Below are 13040 nucleotides of genomic sequence, written 5' to 3' on the forward strand. Positions count from 1 at the left end.
AACAAACTCATTTTTATTTTTAATGTGAAGGAAAGAAAATGGTTTATCTATTCTCTTAGACTTCCATGTATCTTGTCTCTCTCTGTTTCATCCATTTTATACTTGGTCACCCTACATAGTGCTTTCTGTGTTATGAAGCTACAATAGATACCATATGTAAAATGTCATTAAGGACTTCCCAATTTAAGATCATTGTGTATTTGTATTCCAGTGAGTCTTTAGAGAACTGAGACCCAGGAGGCTGAAATTCCTGAATTTTCCCTCAAGAAAGAAACAGATTTTCTAGTGAAATCTAAACAGAAACATTAGGATCAGATTTTAATATCAATATTGTGATATCTAGATTGAGCTCATAGCTAGAAGGCAGAAAGAGAGAGACTGCTTTCTACACATATCTTTTCCTGTACAAGGCATAGCATCTCACGTTTTTTTTGAAGGCTTATTTAATTCATGTTGGCATTCACCAACATTTGATAAACATGTCACTCCTCACCAGGTGTTCTAACTGAAAGCAGAGATGGACAAAATATATTCTGCAGTCTACTAATGACAGAGGACCACTATTCTGATGAAAATGTAAAAATTATGTTTGTAAAAATATTCACAAAGTTACCTATGAAAATGAGGATGGTGAATGGAAGGGGTACTCACATTAATTTACATGATTTTGTGCAAAGTTCTTTTTCACAAACAGAATAATTTTCATGTACTGGAAGCTGCATTTGCATGTTATATAATTGTTTTATCCTCTATGTTTTTTATTCAGTTTATTTAGTTTGATGATCAGTACCCATCATGGGGTAAGTATTGTGGTTATGTCTGCCTAGGAGAAATCAGCCAAGAATTCTAACAATGTATCAAATCCTCTTCTCAAAGATATAATCTGTAGAGAGCATCTACTTATCTGACAAACATGATTTCAATTCAGGAAATAGCTCACAATCACTGTATTGCATCTGACATCAGTGGTATCCATGCAGCCATTCTGTGCAAACTCCCTGCTTTTAAAGGTCTTCCCATCACTGTTATTGGTCTCACAGATGATGAAGTATGACACTCCATAAACAATGAGCTGGGCCTTTTGTAGGCTGCTTTGCTTTTTTTGGCTTCAAACTGCCACTGAATGTCAAATCAATTTGGCTCTCATTAGAACAGCTTTATATGTGCAAATGTATTTGTGTCTGGTTGCCACTTTTTTTTCTATTTTTGCCTTCCTTTCCCTTTGCTTTTTTTTCTCCTCTCCCTTGGATGATGTCATTTTTCCCTAATCAAAGCCAACACCTGTTTCTCTAAAATAGGAGCCTCTGTGTAGAGCTCTTTATCACAATCTGAGTACACCCTAAATGGGCTCATTATGAATCAAGTTCCCCCAGAACAAAGAGGAAGTGCTCTGTTACAGTGACATTGTACATCATAGAGCCTGGACAAAGTCAAGAGCTGATGTAACCTTGACTTTTGACATCCCAAGAGACTGCTGTCTAGATAGTGCAAGGTGTTTAAGCCGCTGTCTTTGATAAGTAGTGAAACAATAAATCTGACCCCGTGTTTAAGAACAGCTCAACTGTCACACAATGCTGTATTGCGCTTGTGGGGTTCCGGGTTTGGGGATATTATTGTTGTGTTGTTTTTCTCCTAACCAATTAAAGGGAATACAGAATTTCGATTTTGAAGATTTCTGGTTTCGTAAACACAAACCTGCTAGGGCCAGCTAAATGAAGAATGCCACGCAATGAAGGGAATATGACAAAATAGGGGTGACATAGACCTCCTAGCTATGAGTCAGTAAAGATCGGGTCTAAAAGAGCACATTGCAAGTAGTCTGAATGGCTGGAGATTAGAAAGGGGAATTAGTGTGGAAAGCGGGGGATATGCTGAAAGGCTGCCATAAACCCTGTGTTGTGACATGTGTGAAAGAAACATAGGCTCACTTTTCTTGCACTTAGGACCACTTTGCCTTTTATGACACTTGTCTCAGGGGAGCAGCTACTGAAGCTTACTGTGCCTGGAATGACACTGGATTTTGTTGAACAATGGTGTAAAATTCTTTTTTCTTCTCTTGAAATAATTTTTTTTTTTCCCTAAGTTTCAACACAAGGCCATTCTCCCTTTTCTTTCCACATTTTATACAAGCTGGTAGCAGTGTATATTTACATCCACTTTGGGATGAATATGTAAGTTTTCAAATAACTACCTAACTATACTCATGTCAGAGGCATGTTCTATCCCAGGTAGCAAGGCAGTTGTAAATAGTCAGGCTACCTGAAGTGTCCTGTTGCTTGTGTCGTTCCTTTTGCAGAGAACCAGAAGTATTTTTAACTTCTTTAAATGGAAAGATACACATTTTAGAAGGTCAGGAACCTACAGATAGAGAGTAAGAGAGAGACTGGAGAAAATGCTGCTAACTATACCCCAGATCCCTCTAAATGTGAACATTGGCACTTGCGAAGGAAGAAGCTTTCTCTGGACATTGAAGGAGAGAAACAAAGGAGAAAGAAACAGCCTTTTCTCATCACTTGCAATAACAGGCTAAAACATCTTCAGAGGACCTCAAACAGTCCAAGGAGGGTCCTTGCTCGGTTTGTGGGTGGCTGAACTCTCCCATATAAGGGGACTCTGAGTCAGACACTCTCCAAGGAAAATGCCTATTTTCAGAGCTGAAGAAAAGGTTTGCTTGGCTGAGATATACAATGATTTCAGCACTAACTGAAATACATTGGTAATCTGCCATCTGTGGTTTTCTTGAGTAGAAAATTTTGACTGAAGTCCAGGTCTTAGTAGATATGAGGCCACATTATAAAATCTATCCTCCTACTCGACATCATCCTTCATAGTGTCTTACTATGTCACTGCCTTTGGATTAAGGACCACAGCAAAGTACGGAAAATGTGGGTACTTCAGTTGCCAAGTCATTTCTTGGTCTCTATTGAATCTATCTGTAGTGAATATTTCATTACTGACATCTATTCTAGCCATGGGATTGTCAAAGCACTTTCTCGTGTGTAATAAATTTGCATAAACACCACCACCCCAAATATAATGAAACAGAAAGGGTAAGAAGGACCTGAATTATATTTTTAAAGAATATTAAAAGACTTCTTGATTGATTTGCAGAGGCATAGCAAAATTCCTTCATATAGTGGCCTCATGAATGAGATGATAATATGCAAGTAAAGCATAATGATTGGCATATTAAATACAAGATCTTTGTCACCATCTGTTTCCTGATTGTGTCAGCAAGTTGGGTTTTTTTTCATAGAAGTGTGAGAATACACCATGGCCTCGAAGTATCAAAATGTCAATTATACATCACATTTTAAAGTTGGAAGCCCAGATCACAAAAAAAAAAAAAAAAGAAACATTTTGAAATGTCCCTGAATTCTGCTTGAAACACAACACTGACAAATTATTACCTATCCTTCACATTTAGCCTTAGAGTACATTAGCATGATTATTGTGCTGGAAAATAAAACATTGTAGAGGCCAGGTTTACAACTTAGTTGTGAATACTTAAAAAAAAAATATATACAGAAGGAGACAGGGAGAGAACCAAGAATTCAAAATGAAGTGAATAGTTTCAGAACAGCTCTATCAAATACTTGTTATGTCAAGCTCAAATATTTTAAAGAACCAGTTTTCCATTTCTAATATTTTCCATTAAAAATAATATTAAGTTATAAGGAAGATAGTATTCCTTTTTCTATGTTTTCACCGGTACTGACAGGAAAAAACAAATACATCCTGGTTAGTGTAATGACTCAATAGAAACTGCAGTAGAAAAACTGTCAAAGCTAGCTAAAACACAGGACGCTTTCCTTTAATACAACAGTTCTTGGTTTACACCCTCAGTGGTCTTAGAATTGATGGGAGATAATGTTTTTATGTCCCACATAGAGTGAGGTCTACTTAGCACCATCAGCTATGAGTATCAGCAGCCCAGAGGTGTAGGCTTCTGATTCTGTTTTTTAAATATAAGTACCTTCCAAAGCTGAAAAGGCCACTATTGTCTGAAGGTATTATTTCTACTAAGGGGATGAAACAGGGGGAATATGTATCATGTAAACTGATTCTTCACTCACTGAAGATACTGATAACATCACCAAATAAATGCAGTGGCCTTTAGGTTTGCTTCTAGATCAATTATCGTGCTAGTGAAAATAAATTAGCTATGTGTAAAATGTGATGAAGAACATAATCATGTCCAACCAATCTAGCATGAGATAAGTTAGAAGAACTGTAAGAGGCCTAAATTAAAAAGTGGCCTTCCAAACTTGTACCTAATTGGACTTTTGATGGAGCATAATGAACATATTTCTTCTACCTTATAATGCGTGATTATACTAATATTAATACATGATAAGATATAAAATGCACTCTTTAATACAGACTGCTTACATGATATTTGCAGATGAGTTATACATTTTTACTGTCATAAGACAGCAATTTATAACATTCAGAACTGGTTCCAAGTGAGACTAATTCCAAAATAGGGAGTCTTCAAGTAACATGACATATTACACGTTTGGGATCATTCTCTGTGCCTGTGAAACAGGAGCGTATTTCAACTCTAATAATGCGAGTTCTAGTATGTATGTGTATATTAAGCATGAATGTACACGTATATTAATTAAAAAATTTGGGAAGATTCATTATGGGTTTTCTTACTTCAGCAGGTCTCCATGAGCAATTGTATGCAGGCATCTCTTCACCAGTAATATAAACCTTCTTCCTACTTCAAAAGTTCTTGTAAATGATCTATAATGTTTCAGCAGAGATTTGTGTATTTCTAGTGGAGCAGCATGCTTTGCCAGATACCAGTCTCTCCATTCATCAGCAAATATTCATCATAAGCTACTGGAAAGCAGAAAAGAGAAAAAGTCAGAGTTGAAGCTGTGGAGCTGTATTTTGATTGATAAAGTTTGTAGCCTGAACCTACGTATGCAGCACAGAGCAGAAAAAATTAATACGTGAGGAAAAAGCTCTTCTGAGAGCTTTCACGTGTGTCTGTTACCAAGGTAACCCCTTTATGTATGTCTTCTGAACAGGCACCTTTCAGGGGTATGACTCTCAGCTTGTACAGCTCACGCTGAGATGTCAACTGAAGGCAGGCAGTAAGAGTCCAGCAGGAGAAACACACTATGAAAAATAACTGATATATTACTAACAGATGTCTCTGTGTATGTATATGCTGGTGTCACTGTCTTCTCTGAAAGTGAGGTCTGAGTATGTGTGTAGTAATTAAATATTTTTGAAATTTGCCTGTGAACATCAGTCCAAGTCTCAGATTCTCATAGCAGGGACCAAATGAAGATGTCAACATCCCTTTACTGTTTTTCTTTCTGTAAGTCCATTATACAGTTTCTCCGTTCATCCTCTATAACATCCGTTCTAAAAACAATCTGTTTACTAACACATGAGAAATAGTTTGACTTTTTTTTTTCTCTTCTGGCTGCCACTTTTTTTCTTCTTGACTGCTCTGTCAGGCATCCCAAATGAAGAAAAAACCCTGCTTGCACCTTTTTTTTTAATTAAAATTTTGCTATTTAGGACTTTATCCTGAAATAAGTGAGCCTAATAGAAGTTTTGTTGCCAATATCCATGTATTTTTCTTTTTCCTCACACCAGAATATGTCATAGAATCATAGAATCATAGAATAGTTAGGGTTGGAAAGGACCTCAAGATCATCTAGTTCCAACCCCCCTGCCATAGGCAGGGACACCTCACACTAAACCATCCCACCCAAGGCTTCATCCAACCTGGCCTTGAACACTGCCAGGGATGGAGCACTCACAACCTCCCTGGGCAACCCATTCCAGTGTCTCACCACCCTAACAGGAAAGAGTTTCCTCCTTATATCCAGTCTAAACTTCCCATGTTTAAGTTTTAACCCGTTACCCCTTGTCCTGTCACTACAGTCCCTGATGAAGAGACCCTCCCCAGCATCCCTACAGGCTGCCTTCAGGTACTGGAAGGCTGCTATGAGGTCTCCACGCAGCCTTCTCTTCTCCAGGCTGAACAGCCCCAACTTTCTCAGCCTATCTTCATATGGGAGGTGCTCCAGTCCCCTGATCATCCTCGTGGCCCTCCTCTGGACTTGTTCCAGCAGTTCCATGTCCTTTTTATATTGAGGACACCAGAACTGCACATGATACTCCAGGTGAGGTCTCACAAGAGCAGAGTAGAAAGGCAGGATCACCTCTTTCGACCTGCTGGTCACGCTCCTTTTGATGCAGCCCAGGATACGGTTGGCTTTCTGGGCTGCGAGCGCACACTGAAGCCGGCTCATGTTCATTTTCTCATCGACCAGCGCCCCCAAGTCCTTCTCTGCAGGGCCGCTCTGAATCTCTTCTTTGCCCAATCTGTAGCCGTGCCTGGGATTGCTCCGACACAGGTGTAGGACCTTGCACTTGGCTTGGTTGAACTTCATGAGGTTGGCATCAGCCCACTTCACAAGCGTGTCAAGGTCCCTCTGGATGGCATCCCTTCCCTCCAGCGTATCAACCGGACCACACAGCTTGGTGTCATTGGCAAACTTGCTGAGGGCGCACTCAATCCCACTGTCCATGTCAGCGATGAAGATGTTAAACAAGACCGGTCCCAACACCGATCCCTGAGGGACACCACTCGTTACCAGTCTCCAGCTGAACATTGAGCCACTGACCACAACTCTTTGTGTGCGGCCATCCAGACAGTTCTTTATGCACCGAGTGGTCCATCCATCAAATTGATATCTCTCCGATTTAGAGAGAAGGATGTGGCCCCATCATAGAAGGCCACCAACTTGTTCAGGCAGGATTTCCCCTTAGTGAAGCTATGCTGGCTGTCACCAAGCACCTTGTTGTTTTTCATGTGCCTTAGCATGCCTTCCAGGAGAATGTGCTCCAAGATTTTACCAGGCACAGTGGTGAGACTGACTGGTCTGTAATTCCCCGGGTCATCTATTTTCCCCTTCTTGAAAATGGGGGTTATATTTCCCTTTTTCCAGTCTTCGGGAACTTTACCTGACTGCCATGATTTTTCAAATACGATGGCCAGTGGCTTAGCAACTTCATTAGCCAGTTCCTTCAGGACCCGCGGATGGATTCCATCAGGTCCCATGGACTTGTACACGTTCAGATTTTTAAGATGGTCTCGAACCAGATCCTCTCCTACAGTGGGCCCAAGGTCTTCATTCTCACAGTCCCTGCGTCTGCCTTCTAAGACCTGGGTGGTGCAGTCAGAGCCTTTTTCATAGGAAATCATATGCTTTGTCCCAGGTATTCACTTTGTATTTTCAAAATAATTCTTTGAGGATTTCTGTCATTCTCTGCTCAATAATCTTAACAATTACAGAACTGTTACAGTTTGTATATTCTATATTTTTCTTGATCTATATGTGTATTCTACATAAAAATACATTATAAAATACATCTATGTCTTAAAGAACAAAGCAATTTTTCTTAATCTTTTGTTTAAAAATGTGTTATCTTTAGTAAGTTTTCCTAAAAATTTATAAGGTAAAATCAGGAATTAAAAACAAATGCAAGGCTCAGTCTTGCAATGCTTATACTTGAACAACTTTACTCAGAGTAGTTCTTCTGAGTTCCAAGTGAATTCAGTTGAATTATCCATTTGAGTAAGACTGCTCAGAAGTTTAAGGTGTTTTACCAGGATTTCAGAATAAAAGTGATGTTGCTTGAGGCTATAAATGAGTAGCTGGATGTCAGTTCTCACTGAGGAAAAAAAATCATAATATTTAGAGTTGTTCAGTAGTACAAAAAGCTATTTGTACTTTATTCATGCAAGTTTTAAAATGAACTGGATTCAGGAATATTCACAGTTCTTTTGTGTTCCTTTCTGCAGACACTGAGCCAATCAAGCTTCACTGGCATTAATGTTTGCTGAAATTAAGTATAAAATTCAGAGTATTTGTAAAATGTGATAACAGTTTTATTGTATCAGAATACGTATTACAGAAACAATGCCTTGTCAGGTAATAAACCAACGGCAATTAGTCACTACAATTCAGATCCTTTACACGGAGTATCAAAAATGTCCAAGAGAATTATTTGGGATCAATTTACAGGATAAAAAAATAGTAAAATTAAATTATAATTTCTAATTGGTCCTTATGCTAAATTTTTTTGTTTAACTTCTATGGCTTTGGCTTAAAGTCCCCTCTTCTTTGAGTAAAAATCAGAATAACTTATTAGTTGGAAATTATTTATGATGATAAGCAAGATAATTAGAATAAGTGATTAAAGAAGCATCATGACAAAGACAAGCACGTAAACCTAAAATAAAGTGTAAATAGAGATCACAAGATTGAAATTAGAAATATGGCTTTGGTTTATACAATTGTACAACTATTTTACACTACATCATTAATGTGCAGAAGCAGTTAAAAATAATCAGATCAATATTATACTTTTTACATGAAACTACTGAATCACAGCAGGAAATTTGTGTTCTGAAAACTGAGGTCTCATACAAAACACTCTATAGTTCACTCTGAGGGAAAAACAGTGATGGAAGTACAACATAACCTACCAGGAAATAAAGCTCACACATGATGCACATATACCATATACATAGATAATGTTTCATTTAAAACAATAGTAAAAAATAATGTCAGCAAGGAAGACTAGTCTTTCATTTAGTTAGGTTTTTTAAAAGCACAGTTACATTTCAAGGACTAGCAGACAAACCTAATCAAAAGTGTTCTAAAACCTCTAAGACCAGGTTTAGGGTTAAGACTAGGATTAAGGTAAGAAGTGGAAGAAAGCTGGTGCCCTTGGCAAGGACAGGGCTCCTAAGAAGCTGAGAAAGCAAAGCATGGCTTCTATGAGAAATCTTCCCTGCTCAGACTTTCCCATGGGGCTTTAGTATATCCCGCAGCAGAATTTTCTTGAGAGACTTAGGGACAGTTAGGAGAAAAAACCTTCTTTTCCTGGGTGGATAGCTCTGACAGGTGAGACCTGTTTGAGAAGCCCCAACTGACCTTAAATTTCCCCAAGGAAGAACTAGAAGAAGCTGCTGCAGGGGTTCCTACCTCCTCTGCTTGCAGTGGCTTTAAGCAGAGGCCGACACTTGGCTTATTCCTGGACTACATTGCAGCTACTTTGCAGCCATGCCTGTGCTTGGGCTTGTACCCTGTTGGTTGGACTCTGACCTTGACCCATAGGCTGACTTCTTGGCTTGTTCATGACAGAACTAAGACTTTTTGTTGATGAGGCCATGGCTTTTGCCTACCATGCTGTGACGCTTACCTCTCAAATTCTCCTTCCCATGCTAATCAGCAGCTGCATTTGTTGTTCCCTGACAGAGATATGAGACCCACAAGAAAAGCAGTGCCACAGGAATCTCAAGGAAGAAAAAGTTGTCTTTTCTGTGAGAATTCTCCCACTCACATCCTTTTCACAAGGGGCTTCACCAGGTTCCACTACACAAGTGTCCACGCTTGGGGTTAAGCATATGGTTAGGGCTATTTGGAGAACAAAACATATGAGACCTGTGAAAAGAGTGGGGCTGCAGGGAAGTTGACAAGTCATAACAGCACTGTGGGCTAATATGGGAACTCTCTTCCACTTGGTATTTCCACTGTGGCTTCCATATGTTACTTGACAGAAATCACTGCCAAGGTTTAGGGTTCAGGTCAGATTTATGGTTTCTGTTCCTTCATCATGTAGAGATTGGTGTTCATGGCTTGGAAAAAAGTTTTCTCATATTTAAGTCACTGTACAGAATGCCTACCATTTACCACCAAAGGTAGTTGTGATCTTAAATAAATGGGATTGAGAATTATGTGAATGTACTGTAAGTAAGTTACAAATTTGTCTCCTGGCAGCAAGAGAAAATAATAATTTACTGTACAAATCCAAGAGCATTAAAAGACTTAGAGATCAAACAGTATAATATAATATTCTCCAGTTATGATTAAAATATCTTCAGGAGAAAGATACTACTGAGCTAGATAGACTTACATACAATACTACTGCAAAAGAAAGAGTGATGTCTGATACAATATTGACACTATAATTTTGACAAACCCATTCCATAGTAATTTCAAGACTGAATACATGCCTTCCCTGCTGTTCTTTTTTGCTGTGATTATTTGTTTGGTTTCATTTGGTTTGTCTAGTTAGAATTTTCAGAACGGCAATGAGATGAGGTCTAAACTGAATGTAGGCATTAGGCAAGAAACCTTGTAGTATATTTCAACAACCCTTATTGGATGTCATTGTTTATTTTAAACTTGAACTTAATTACTGTGAGATCCCAGGCTCTATAAAGACAATGAGTGCCATCTATAAATGCTAATATAAATCAATAAAGAGGGGGAGGTTAAGTGATTTATGTTGGAGCTGAGCCACCATGTAATAACTGGTGCTCATTACAGCTTCAGCAATGAATGGGAAATCAAAACATTAAAGAGTGCAAACAAGAAGACCATCCTGTTTTGCAGGAAGTTTGAGATACTCCATTCGTCCAGGTCACCCATTTTTATCCTTTTAAAAGGTAGGTTAAATCTTGTATTTAATAGACATCTTGCCTAAGAAAAGGCTGCTGGAGTTTTCCCAATGTTTCCATGACTTTGAGTTGTTGCCAACTTTGCCTGAAAAATAACAAGCATAGCTGCCAAAACTAAACTATAATATTGCTGTAAAAAGAGTATTATAGGTACAAGCTTTAGGCATGCACTGCATTTCGTACCTATAATACAGTTGACCATATTATGAATATTTCAGTTTCATTACCATATATTAGTAAAATAGGACTTCAGAATTGTTTTGTATATCTCTCTTCAAGAATGTAAACAAATAATTGTATTTTTGAACATGGATTGGCACATTATGGAAGCATCAAAAGAATCTCTGTAAGTAAGGCTGCATTGGCACTTACACTGAAGGCAGGACTAACATTTCTCTATTCGAGGTTTAATTTATTCTCCAAATTTGTCAGAACACATTTTCAGATGACAATTGCACTTTTCATATAATTTTCTTAATAATTTTGTTTTAATTAGAAGAAAAAAGATTTTAAGTGCACTTTTCTGAACACATTTTTACTCAAAAAAAAAAAAAAAGGTAAGGAAAAAACCTGTCTCCCTTAATTTCACACACAGAAACTCTTAGAGATGCCTGTTCTTTGCTAACATTTTGGAGGAGACCAGTTTTGAAGCTTTTTCTGTATAAGTGAGAGAAATTTCATTAAGACTAACCAACTGACCTGATAGAACTTGACTGAAAATATTGTCCTAATGTCCCTATGGCAGCTCATGTCTGAGGACTGCTTCAATCCATTCTCTAGGTGAAGCAAATCAATTTTTTAAAATTTAATTTGGGTCATTTCCTAGGTTGTGAGGGTTTTAGCCTTTTTTTTTTTTTTTTTTTTTCTCCCACAATTTGGAGTTCTTCCTTTTGCTCACCAGGGACTCTACCTCCATAACCAGTGTTTGGCTCTAGTTTTGATATCCTTCTGGGAAAAGGATCTTTATTAAGATGGGAGTGAAACTAATGCCTGACTCAGCTGAGGTAAGCTTTTCAAGGAAGAGAACGTCAATGCCATGAGTTCAGACCTGCTTCTTTTTAGGTGAGAATGCTAGCTGCTTGCCAGCTCTGTTGCATTTGTTCAGTAATGTCCAGGGGGAGTTTCAGAGATTTATCACCGTGTTTACAGAAACTCCTTTTTTTTTTTTTGTTTGTCTTTTTTATCAGTTTCTGTAATTCTACTACTAATGTTGACTCCATTTTTCAAGGATGGGAGGCTTTCAGTTATGTCTATAGGTGTTGATACTGCACCTGGAGCTGTGCAGGAGTCAGCCCTAGAAACAATAACGTTGAAGACACACAAAGGGTCAGGCAACTATTTTCATTAACCTGAGACTAATAGTTCTAGTCTGAAGTAGAATTTGAAGCCACGAGGTCTGTGCAAACACGCCCACTCTCCCACCTATCACTCTTCAAGCTGTCTGCATAGTTCCTGAGCTTTGAGGAGCATTTTGACTAATAGTGCATTACACAAATGAAGTGATCTCTCACTTGAAGGAATTCAAGTAACAAGCTGCTTTCCTGCTTCTAGCAACATTTTTTTCTCATTTTAGCATCCATTTAACAACATTCTATTCTCTGCATGGAAGGATAGCTGTTTGGATATGTGAAAAGATGATTTATTGTCAGGATTATTACAGTAGTGTTAAAACCAAATAAAATTCACCAACTGGCTGTTGTCTTATACATGCGGTATCTGAGCACTTCAGTGTTCTGTTCAAAGCAGAGACTTCATCTTTGTTCATATAATAAAGAAATCCTCTTTACATTAATTAGTTTAGCTTGGTGTATTTAAATCTGTCATGAGCATGTCAGAAGAACAAGATTAAAACATTACATTTTACTGTCCAAACCATGAAATAAAAGAATGAAGGGGAAATATTCTAGGAATTAAAAATGTTTGACTTGTTTGAATGTACTGCCCTATGCAGTTTTTTGAAGCCAACAGAAAGGCAAAAAAATTGTGGAAGAATGTAGAGAAACCTGCTTTCCCTCAGCAAAAACAACACAGTATTTACATTTCTGAGTTTAGACTCATTTTACTTAACCTACCTTTTCTCTCTTGATCCGCATGGGATATTTTCCAGATATTAGCTGATGATATCCAAAGGGTCTTGTTCTCTTGCTATAGATTGTGGATGACTTTCAAAGAAACACCTGGAAGTGTTAACATTGTGCGTGGAAGAACAATGCTGGAATAGAAGGGGGAAGAAGTTTGATATCCTGGCAGTTCTGCAGTCCACCAAGTCTGTTATTTCTGTTCTGTCTTTATAATGGCTATAAAATATGATCTGGGAGTATGATGTCAATTCATCCACTTTCAATAATTGATATGATGAATAATCTCAACCTTCTGACACCTTCTGTATCTCCTTACATCTCAGGAAACTTCATTCATCAACCACATTTGAAATGTTTAAGTAATCTCAGTGATGTATGGAGCACTGAAACTCCCTTGTTAGAAATCTGTGCTACTAACATTCTATCAAATTAAAAAGCCACTGAGCTCTTGT

General features: G+C 38.1%; 2 long non-coding RNA genes across 4 annotated transcripts in view; one reads left to right on the forward strand and one right to left on the reverse strand.

Moving 5' to 3' along the window:
- The window catches only part of LOC136017872 (uncharacterized), a 28714-nt gene extending 15848 nt beyond the window's left edge, over positions 1 to 12866 (reverse strand). Inside the window, exons 1-2 of the long non-coding RNA XR_010614129.1 lie at positions 12580 to 12866; positions 4663 to 4851 (exon numbers count right to left, since the gene is read on the reverse strand). This is a non-coding gene — a long non-coding RNA (uncharacterized LOC136017872). The remainder of the gene's footprint in view (positions 1 to 4662; positions 4852 to 12579) is intronic.
- LOC136017870 (uncharacterized) overlaps positions 1 to 13040 on the forward strand; it is a 68827-nt gene that overhangs the window by 33514 nt on the left and 22273 nt on the right. Inside the window, exon 5 of one of the 3 annotated variants that reach the window (XR_010614125.1) lies at positions 2297 to 5955. The exons of the other annotated variants lie outside the window; for them this stretch is intronic. This is a non-coding gene — a long non-coding RNA (uncharacterized LOC136017870). Of the gene's footprint in view, positions 1 to 2296; positions 5956 to 13040 lie in introns of those variants that run through there. 3 annotated transcript variants of the gene reach the window in all.

The sequence above is a fragment of the Lathamus discolor genome, chromosome 6 (assembly GCF_037157495.1).
Source record: "Lathamus discolor isolate bLatDis1 chromosome 6, bLatDis1.hap1, whole genome shotgun sequence".
Taxonomy (NCBI): Eukaryota; Metazoa; Chordata; class Aves; order Psittaciformes; family Psittacidae; genus Lathamus; species Lathamus discolor.